The sequence below is a fragment of the Oryza glaberrima genome, chromosome 12 (assembly GCF_000147395.1).
Source record: "Oryza glaberrima chromosome 12, OglaRS2, whole genome shotgun sequence".
Lineage (NCBI taxonomy): Eukaryota > Viridiplantae > Streptophyta > Magnoliopsida > Poales > Poaceae > Oryza > Oryza glaberrima.
The window spans coordinates 16,639,783-16,651,172 of record NC_068337.1 but is presented as its reverse complement, the minus strand read 5'-3'; the positions used below and the strand labels follow the sequence as shown (position 1 = coordinate 16,651,172).

Sequence of the window (11,390 nt, the reverse complement as noted above, 5' to 3'; positions counted from 1 at the left end):
TCTATGCAGTATGGACATTTGCTAAAATCCTACTCAATTTATGGTGTAATGCATATGTAGCTCCTGTAAGTTCTTCCTAGATGAATTCTGAATATTAATGTTTGCTTCAAATGTAATATAGCGTTGACAGTCACTCCATTCTTACCTTAAGTTATAAATATCTCAGGCTCTTACTTTCTCTGTTCTGCTAATACAACTTCGAACTAGTTATCTATATAAACTAATTTGTTGTAATAGCCACAGCTTCCATATTCTTAATTTACCTACCTGCTCTTTTATAGAAAAACAATTGGGAAAGCCCCTCTTGTATATTAATTGTATAAAGTTTATTTTAATTTCTCTACCCCTTATGGTTTACATCTTTTGCTAACCAAATAGGAATATATATTAATGTACTTCAACTGGCTTTTTTTTTATTATTGGAATAGACATTTCTCATTGATGTTTATATTATTTTATATATATTACAATTTTATGACTGAATTGTATACCCAAACATCCCGCATCAACGCGCGAGGTGTCAACTAGTTATACATATGTCAGGGATCTCTACAGTTTACTCTGCGGCTCTTCCTTTAGTCTCAGATCCGCTGCTCCCGACATGAGCTGCGACCCGCTACATCGCACCACTCGTACGGTTTCCACCGGCATCCACCACACACCACAATATGGTTTGCTGACCGAAAGCTGCAAACAATGTACTCCCATCAGCCAGCTTTGTGCGCATGATGCCTCACCATGGCCGGCACTCACACCGGGTAAGGATGGTGCTCAGAGTCAGAGATACTTGGCAACTCACACTCTCGAGTAACCACGGCAGCTGCCACAGCGAGACACATTAGAATGTCAGCACTACTAGTCACTATGGATGTAATGAAAACCTCCGAATTATTTTTCTTGTTCGGTCCACTTCTTTTCTGATGCTTCCTACTCCCATCACATCACAATGCAAGACAACTTGAAGAAACTAGATTCTCTTATATATCTACCTCTCCCATTGTCTTGTTGATTGTTGCTCGCCTGCTAATTGCTCCTAGTTGCAACGACGAGAGCCCATATGTATTGTAGTGAAGAAAGATGTATATATATACCCAAATCTGGAGAGATGTATGAAAGAGTTGGACAAGCTAGTTATTGAAGATGATACAAACTGTTATGTCCTGGATGGTTGGTAGGCAATTTTTTTCTGTCGTCTGCCTCAAGAAGTATTTTAAAATTTAAATAGCAATTACTATCACCTTTTGTTTGGAATTAGTATTTAAATTTGGACATGTCAAGACATATGCCATAATTTATTTTGCCTTTTGTCCCATATAACTATGAGATGAAGGTTTCCGAGAAAACAAATAGGGGCACCGGCCTAGTACTACGAAAGTAACTAAAAGGCTCGATGCTTGAAAAATTAATTGTATATATTCATAGTTCTATAAAACAAAAAGGAGTGTAAGTAGATAATATCAAGATTCTATATGAATTTCTACGACTGTCTTTGATAAACAATGTGGTCCTAATAACTTATCGATCTATAATATATGAAGAGACAATTCCATTGATATGTACGTAGTACAAATAAAATATGTTTTCCTTAGCATGTATGCCACGTCATGTAGCTACGTAGATGGAAGGAGTACTCAATATCCTAAATAATTATTGTTCCTCAAGAGTATGGAGTTTCCAAACAGCCCATCATGACCTTCTGTCACTACAAAAATCCCTATAGATGCCGGTTGGGAACTGGCTATAGGTGCCAGTTTCCCAACTGGCATTTTTGCCTTAATCTTATTGGTGCCTGCTTTAAAACCGGCATCTATACTATTAAGAAAAAAAGATGGCACCAACACTGCTGTCGGCCTTCTCCACCGCCGCCCACCACCACCTCGCCTGGCAACCACGCCGGAACCTAGCCGTGCCCGCCTCCGTGCCGCCACCTCGCCACGCCGGCCTTCGCGCCGGCGGCCGCCACCCAACGCCGCGCCGGGAGTGAGGAGGCCGGCGAGATCCCGGCCTCCACCACCACCACCGCCACTGTCAGCTCGTCGCGTCGTTCTCCACCTCACCCGCGCCGCCCTGGAGGAGGAGAGAAGGGGGAGGGCCCCAGAGCCGGGGGAGGACCGCCGCGCCATCATTCTCCATCACCACAGGCGCTACTTCAGCCGCATCCGTGCCCGCGCCGGCCGGCCTTCTCCACTGGCAGGCTGCCCTGGAGGAGGAGAGAAGGGGGAGGGCCCCCGGGCCGAGAGAGGACCAACGCGCCATCCTTCTCCGTCGCCACCGCCGCTACTCCGTCACACCCGCCGCGTAAAGGGAAATTGGCGAGACCGCGAGAAAGAGGGGGGAGGAGAGAGAGAGATGGATGGCGCCGTGTGGGGGTGGTGGGTGGATGGATAAGGTCGGCACTGTGGGGTGGTGAGCGGATGGATAAGGCCGTTTTTCTAATAGGTGTCGGTTCTTTTAAAAAACCGACACCTATAGTATAGAGGCCGGTTTTTCCTCTAGAACCGACACGTATAATGTAAATATAGGTGTCAGTTCTATAAAAAAAACGGCACCTATATGACACCTATAGTACTTAAAGGTGCCGGTACTATATTTTTTTCATGGTGTGGATGTGGGAAAAAGGTTATAGGTGTCGGTTTTAAATGAACCGTCACCTATATGGCTGGTCTCTATGAGGGTTTTTTAGTAGTGCATTAAGGTAATTTAGTGAATCATTGTGCTCTCACCAGAAAATTTATGCAGCTTAGCCCACAAGCTAGCTGCTACCAGTCGCAGTCTCGCAGGATTAGGGCATATATCAAGGTAGAGATAGGTATAAGCTCTACGCTATCTAAAGACTAATGTCATGCAACAGTTGTAGATAATATGGTCTCTACTATTAATGTATTAAAATATTTTTTTTTCTTAGTCTTCTTTCCTTTCTTTCACCATCGTGCAACAAAATTCGATCTAATAGCTAAGAGTCGACTCTGAACCGTTGTCATGCATAACAACCATATTTCTATTTCTGTTTTTCTTTTTCTTCATTAGTCATCAAATTTAGTTGCATGGTAATAAAGAGACCAGACCATTGTACATGCGCTTAGGAACCAGCCGCAGATGCCTCTTGGCCTACCGATCGACTACGGAGGCTGCAGCATGCCAACTCGCCGTTGGGCCCGTACTGCTCCGGTACGCAGAACATGATGTCAGGCTGGTTGCTCTCGCCGATTGGAGGCCCTGTGCGGGCACTAACCTCGCACACCGCCCTTGATGGCCCTGTGCGGAGGCTAGCATGTTTTCTGTTTTCATGATGCCTCTCATTTGTATCACACAGCGATACACATATAAAAGTTTCCCCCTTTTCACCACATTTTACCATTTTCTTCAGGTCCAACCTATGTTTTTCCATTGTTGCATCCAAACACTGCCTTTTCATTTTTATGTTTTACGCATTTTTTTTTTACTTATGTCAGATTGAGGAATCCGTAATACTCGATTGTATGCAATTTTTTCTATTCTCGTGTTTAAGATATAAGGCCTTAACATGTGCACATGCATGACTATACAGGACAGTGGGAGGTGCAAGCAAATTAAAAGGAAAAGTAATGGGACAGCACTTGCGAAGGTCCAGTAAAATGACAGAGATACATACCAACTGGAGAACTCTTGAAATTATTATATATGCTCCTTTTTTTCCGTTTGCACTCTAGGTTGAACCATTGTTGTTAATTCTGATATCACATCGAAAAGTTTGTATCCTCCCAATTTAAAGACAATTTCTACATTTTAGGTGAGATCATCATGGAAATAACTTTTGTTTGGCACTAAAACTTTAGCACATCTGATGTACGTGTACATCAGTTTTCTGTTTTGCTTACCATTACCTTGGATAGTTATTTCTTAATTAATCCACGTTTTCTATTCGTACTATTGACAAGCATGGAGTTTTTTTTTACTGTTTACAATATTACCAGGCTTCATATTAATTACTCCCTCATTCCCTAAATGTTTGACGCTGTTGACTTTTTTAAACATGTTTGACCGTTCGTCTTATTCAAAAACTTTTATGAAATGTGTAAAACTATATGTATACATAAAAGTATATTTAACAATAAATCAAATGATAGGAAAAGAATTAATAATTACTTAAATTTTTTAAATAAGATGAACAGTCAAACATTTTTAAAAAAGTCAACGGCGTCAAACATTTTGGGATGGAGGGAGTATATTGCAAGAATGCTTTCAAAATAAGTTTGCATGGATTTTGCAGAGGAGCCAAATGTGCATCCCGTTAAATCAAGGGCAGAATCGAAAGGTATCCATCCCAAAGGTTCAGCAGCAGGTGTTCTATTTCACATCCTACTCAGTAAATTAGTGGTCACTTCTTTCCTGATGCCCCATACTCCCACACGACAAACGCAACATATACAGCTTCAATCTCTATTTGCTTTTCCATTATCATGTTAGTTTTATTTCGCTTGCTAGTCGCTACAAAATGCGCTATATATATATATGCGGCACTACCAGAAACTGCAATGTCTCTGACGGCTAAAAACTGTCAGGAAAAAGCAAAATACCGTCAGGAAAATAGGTCCTTACGTGTCATCGTCAGGAAAATACCGTCACAACTAGCTTGTCGGGGAAAATTAATTTGCCTGACGTGTGTCCGTCAAGGAAATTATTCCTGACGTGAATGCACGTCAGGGTTAATTTTCCTGATGTGAATTTCAGTCAGTGATATTTCCCGTATCACTGATAGGTTTGACCGTCAAAGATATTTTTCTAATTTTTCTGACAGGTACAACCGTCAGGAAAATTGGTCATCCGCTATTGTGATAATGTACCATATACAGGGATGATCCATATATATACATTATCTAATAGCAAAAATGGTCATTATGATATTCATCACAGATAACATATAAACAGCTCAAATTCCATATTTCATTCAGAAAATAGAAAGATCAAGTCCATCATAGAATAGTTCTAGTTCACTATTTCAACACACAAGTTGAACAACTAGAGTTTGCATGGCCTAAGACACCTAATAGCACGTACTTTCAAAGTCTCACACTCCATCTATATGGTTAGAACCATATAGACAAAATATCCAAAAGCATTAGTATGCCGCAACTCCACATTGGTATATCAAAAACCTTAGCCCATCTTGCATGACATGTGCTGTAGCAGCATCAAGGAGAAGCATTCAAACAACCGATACAATTGTTGGTCGATGTTGTTACTGCCACCATTGCTTGAAGCAATATCAAATCCATCATTGTTGTGGTAGCCATTGCAGTCAACTTGCTGTGAGCCTAAATGGGAGGAATCAGTTCCCTGCAGCAGTTTGAAAAGTTTATGATTAATTATTCCAATTCTAACTAGTAATAAAAATGCATGCCCATGCAGCAACTAAAATAGCAATAATGGTCATCCAACCCCTGCAGCAAGTTGGACTAATTGTAACTATCTAAACTATTTCCATTTTAAGCAAGATTCATATCATGACAAAAAGTTCTATTTTCTACTACTGACTCTAAGATTACACATAACAGAAAAATACAGCTAATATAAATCAATCACAAATTCACTAATGATTATTACATGATGTCAACAAATTATTCATTGCAATCACAAATTTGCATGCATGATTAACATATGTATATGGCAATAGTGGTTATATCATACTTTAAGAGAATCACATTAACAGGATATTTATGAGAAACTTAGAATGCTTAAGTAAATAGCTACACATACTGATGGATCTGTTCAACTAACAACCATAGTTTAAAGGTATTCGGCATATGTTGCAAGGCATCTGTATAAAGCTTACCAATAGAACTCTAATTGGAAAAATAAACCAACGGGTAACAGATCCAGAGAAACATCACCCCAGACCGAAGGAAAATCACTATAAGAGCAGAAAGCATGCTCATAGCACACCAATTATATTGCTCACAGAACAGAATTCATGTGAATGCTATCATTATGTTGCTTGTAATACAATGGTGGATAGTAAAATCATCAATAATTTAGTTTACCAAAGATCTATTAAGGACCGCAAGATGTGGACACAAAAAAAGCTTACGATACTTTGGCTGAACCCTTTCTAATCCTGTAATTTAAGGTGTACCTGACATTAAAAATGCAGCAACTTTCAGTCATATAAATGGTGAAAATAATTAAGCTGTAGTTCCACTCTTAATTACTGAAATACTAAAATTATATGTTAAAATACTTCAGTTGCTTCAATTAGTAGCTGTGGTATGAGACAATACACATTAATAGTGGCCGGCTCTCTTGTAAGCATTCTATCGTCATAGTATACAAGCTTATTACATTTTCTCATACTATTATAGTAGTGTGAGATGCAGTTATGCTTGGAGCTAGCTACCATCAATTTAACGACAAAGGTCCCAAGTATGTAAATCCTCTTCTAGTAGAACATATGCTGTGGCCATTGCTTCCCATGTGGCCATCCTTAGCTGCATCGAGCCCTCTAACAATTGTAGACAAACCTAAGTTTAGGAAAAAGAAATTCGCTAAAACAATTCTCTGCATACCATGAAAATATGATTGGCTTCAGATGTAGCAAATCTGCCATCATAATTTTCTAGAGATGATATTAGCCCATATCTACATATCTGAAAGAGCTAAAGAACAAAAATATGGCCGGAGCAAAGAACAGCTCAGGAAGAGACATGTCTCGTACGGCAGAAGCAACTATGATGGCATAGAAAAAAAGGTCTGTTCAAGTACAAAATTTTAGCCCATTTGAAAGTCTACATGTACTACTTTTGTTGCTACCCTTCACACAAAAGATATGCTGCTGATAGAATGTAAAAAGAAACTATGCCCATTTCCTTGTTTCCAACACAATCTTCTAGAAAACATAGCAATATAAAATGGGGGCACCAGGAGTAGGGAGAAAAAGAAAGTATGTTTACCTCACATTAGTATTCCTTAGCCTTTCACCCATCCTTTGCTGGTGTCATCCACTAATCCCTATGCATGTCTGTAGTAACAGCAACATTTTTTTTGTGAAAGCTACCATTGTTTATCACTTACTGCAAATAATAGTGGAAATAATTCATCTTACCTCGTATAAGCAGGCAGCATCCTGTTCTCTTGAAACAAAAAGCATCTACTGGCAGAAAAAACTGGGGGTTTGTTCAGCTAGCATAAAAAATTGGGGGGGTCTGTGGGTATATCCTTGAGCAGGAAAACTTACCAGTAGATCTAGGGTGCATCCACTGAAAATCGAAAAGGAAAATCAAGAACAGTGAAGAATGTTGTGGATTCATAGAAAAAGAACAGTACAAGAGAGAAACTTACCCTAATAATGAAGTAATTGGGGATTTTGATCCAGTAGCTTCAACCTCGAACAGGGATTTGGTTGCAGGAGTTGCCGGAGCTGGTGGAGGCTGCAACTTTGGATCTGGACTGAGAGATCTGGATAGAGAGGCAGGGGAGATAGTTAGTGGGCGCGGTGGAGGGCACGATGATGCCGGAGATAGGGTGGGAGGGTGACCGGAGATTCTAGTGGAGAGAATCCATGGTGGTTGATTTGGGGGATTCATGGTGGTGAATCTGGGGGAAGGAGGCAGCTTGGAGAGGGGGTGAGGAGGAAGAAGAGGGGTCTGCTGGCAGCTGAATGGGTATCTGTCCTCAGCTCCTCAGTCCTCACCAGTCTTGAGCCTGACCGGTCAAAGCACACCACAATTATTCTCGCGCGCTCGTCCCGAAATTTTTTTGGCGCGGCAGCAAAATTATTGGCGCGGTCCCTGGAAGCCTCGCGGGAACCCAAACTTTTCTTCTGACGGACAAACCACGTCAGCGAAATTCATTTATCATGACGGTTCCGATAAACACGTCAGGGAAATAGAATATTTCTGACAGTTTTACACCACGTCAGGCAAATTCGTCTAGTCCTGACGGCTGAATAAAATCACGTCACTAAAATATTAGCCCGTCAGAGCTAGTTGAGTTTCTGGTAGTGCGGTGAGGAAAGAGTTGAACTGGTATATGTGTTATTGAAGATGTGACTTCCTGCTATGTACCACAAGGTTGCTAGGTGTTTTTTTCTGCCATTACCCTCGGAGAAAATATTTTATTTCCAAACGGTAATTACTACCATATTTTCGTGGTAGTCTTTTCATTTATTCATGTAATTAATTAGGACAATAATGCAGGTGCAACTGCCTTAATTTGTCCCATATATCGAATAAAGGTTCCCAAAAATGGCATCTGGTAATATCACCACTAATTTTCTAATACTGAAATTGAAGGCTCGACACTTGGCTCGATGCTTGGATTCAACGTTATATATAAATATAAGGCCATTCCTAACCCAATAACTAGGATAGTGTCTATAGCATTAAATAAGCTGTCACATATGATGAAAACTGATGTGGCAAGTGAATAAATGAGGAAAGAGAAGGAAACTATGTCTTACATGAGACATGGTTTCTACACAACATCCAAGACATTATGTGAGATAAGTAGCATTAAATTTAAGTATAAAATAGTAGTATTTGCATTGGAAGAGTAGTGTCTAATACTAGTTTCTTTATGATGTGGAGTTTATGGAAACTATGTTTAGTGTTTTGGGTTGGGAATGGCCTAAGCTCGCTATACATTGGTAAAACTCTGTCTCTGATGAACAATATATGGCCCTCATAACAAGTACTTCCTCTCCTATTTTTTAACGGAGAGCGCGTATGTCCGTAGTATAAGGAACTAACTAAAAAGGTATATAATAGTCCACGGGAACTGGTGACTTTCCAGGAAAACTTAAAAGGAAAAACTAAAAAATATACTCCCTCCGTATTTTAATGTATGACGCCGTTGACTTTTTAATCAACGTTTGACCATTCGTCTTATTTTTTTTAAATATAAAAATATTTATATCATGCTTAAAGAACATTTGATGATAAATCAAGTCACGATAAAATAAATGATAATAACATAAATTTTTTGAATAAGACGAATGGTCAAACGTTAATTAAAAGGTTAACGGCGTCATACATTAAAATACGGAGGGAGTATTTCCCTTAGGGCACACGATAGCTAGACTTCGATGGAATCAAAGTTCCCAACATGCTGCCAGATGTTATTGTGGAGGATGTACATATATAAGTACATTTAAAGTAGCCATATCACGATGGACCTTCTGTTATAAGGAGATCTTTTGGATATAAGTTCTCGACAAAAAAAAAATTATTCAGCCTAGCCGGTCGGCTAGCATGGTTACTGTTTTCATGATGCATCTCATTCGTATCACACGCATAGAGATTTTTCTGGTTTTATCGCACCGTAGTCTGGCCTCCATCCTTCCTGTTGTGAAATGCTACAAAATATTCTATGATGTGTAGCATCACAAACAATAAAAAAGATGTTCCTTTTTAACAAGTTAGCTATATAATGGGAGTAAATTAAATGTTTAGAGATGGGGGTGATATATATAAGGGCCGGAGGATGAGAGAATGCATTGCTTTTTCAACACCCTCCGTATCTCAGGATAGCAAAATACATGGTTGGTCCTTAAATATCTACCAGAGTATCATTTAGATTCATAAACTTATAAAGTACACATCTATATCTATAATTTTGGTTGATGTATCACCCAAGGTCTCAAGAAAACATTTTTTAGATAATGGAGGATTTATTTAACTCAGTTAATTACATCAAGATGGTACAATCATACTGAGTCACCCCCGGTCTCTGCATAAAATGACACAACCAAAAAAAGAAAGAAACAACTAGAAATATCTCCCAAGCATAAAAGTTTGACAGAAACATCTTAGTGCCTATCAATCCATAGACTAGACCAAAACCCATGTTCCTAGGTAAAAAAAACTCCTGCGCCACCTGGTCCAACTGTCGTGATACCACCACAATAGTATCTCGTGTCCCAGTTTATGGAGGATAGCCCAGGTACGTAGCCATCGGGTAACTAAAGTGATAACCTGCAAAGGAGAAAACACCATCTTGTTATCAAAAATTATTTCATTCTTGCTTAGCCAAATGGACCAACACAGAGTTATCGCACCCATCAAAAGCAGATTCCTCATGTCTTTAGGATACATGATAGCCAACTCCCAAACATATGACTAACATTGCGAGGATGTTTTAAATTATAAGCTAGATAGCTAGATGAATTACAAACTACACCTAGCAAGATAAGCGACACTGAAAGAATAAATGTTTGCTAGTTTCATCCTTGTGACAAAAACAACATGTCTTACTACCTTTCCAATTTCTCTTAGCAAGGTTGTCCTTGGTGAGCAATTACGCCTAGCGTTGATACCAAAGGAAGATTTTTTTACTTTCACCTTCCAAATGCGTCTATTGATATTCGGAACCCCGGTATGTGTTAGAGCTAGATAATGAGATTTGATCGAGAAGACCCCATTCGGGGTGAGGTTCCAGTGAAACTCATCTTGCTCATGTACCAGAACCAAATCAGCTATGTGAGGCAATATGTTATACCAAGTAGCTAGTTTTGCACCAATTAAATTTAGCATTTAGCCCACTTAGAAATCCACCATGGCAACAAATTTGTGTTTAGCTCCTTCACTACAGATTTGTCCCCAACCCTAGTCCTCTCTACTCTATATCTTACCGTCTTTCTAACCGGGACGGGTTGGGGAGGGGGGAGGGCTAGAGGGGCAAAATTTTGCTCTTTATTTGAAGAAAAAAAATACAAGAGTCTCGCTAGGTAATAACAAATAAATTACAACCACAATTTTTGTGTGATATATAGCTACATATATTATATCTATTTTTTGTTCCAAATTGCCGATGGATAAAAGTTGGATGTATGGAAGTGATCGAGTGAGCCCAGAGTTTAGAAGGGGCGTTGTCGGTTTCATAAATGTTGTAGAGCAAGACAAGAACATAAGGAACAATCAATGCATGACTTGTCCATGCTTTGATTGTAAGAACGAGAAGATGTTTACCAGCACATGAGGACACGCATGACGCATATCTGATCTGTCGAGGATTCATGAAGGGTTGCACATGTTGGACAAAGCACGAAGAGCAATAGGCAGTGAATAATGGAAGGCAATGAAGCAAGCAGCCTGGTGAATGAGGAAGGACACGAAGATATGCTTGTCGCTTCCCCATTGGGTGGTGATCAGGTGGATGTTGATAATGATACCAATGACACCTCTGCGACGGGCTGAAAAACCTATCGGTGAACGGTGAGAGTTGGGGCCCGACAAGTATATCTCTATCATCGGTTGTGACGGCTACTCGCCAGACACAAATGAGATTTTCACATTAGTGACCAATAATCAATGATCACACACTTTGTGGTTAATGATGAGGGTTGTGACCCGTTACGGATGACTGGCTCCGTAGTAGTGTGAGGTGTGTTGCCTGCCTTCACAGTGATGATGGCACCG

The 11,390-nt window shown here is 39.8% G+C and overlaps 1 long non-coding RNA gene across 3 annotated transcripts; it reads right to left on the bottom strand.

Annotated features, from left to right (window-relative positions):
- Positions 1-4,877: 4,877 nt before the first annotated feature.
- On the bottom strand, positions 4,878-7,786 carry LOC127756778 (uncharacterized). 3 transcript variants are annotated; one of them, XR_008013305.1, is made up of 6 exons: positions 7,315-7,786; positions 7,211-7,232; positions 7,079-7,123; positions 6,927-6,994; positions 6,068-6,112; positions 4,878-5,316 (listed from the first exon to the last, which is right to left on the bottom strand). It is a non-coding gene; the product is annotated as an uncharacterized LOC127756778 (long non-coding RNA). The 3 variants fall into 3 exon arrangements; XR_008013306.1 differs by having other exon boundaries at positions 6,021-6,112; positions 7,079-7,232; XR_008013304.1 differs by having other exon boundaries at positions 7,079-7,232.
- Between the last annotated feature and the right edge of the window lie 3,604 nt (positions 7,787-11,390).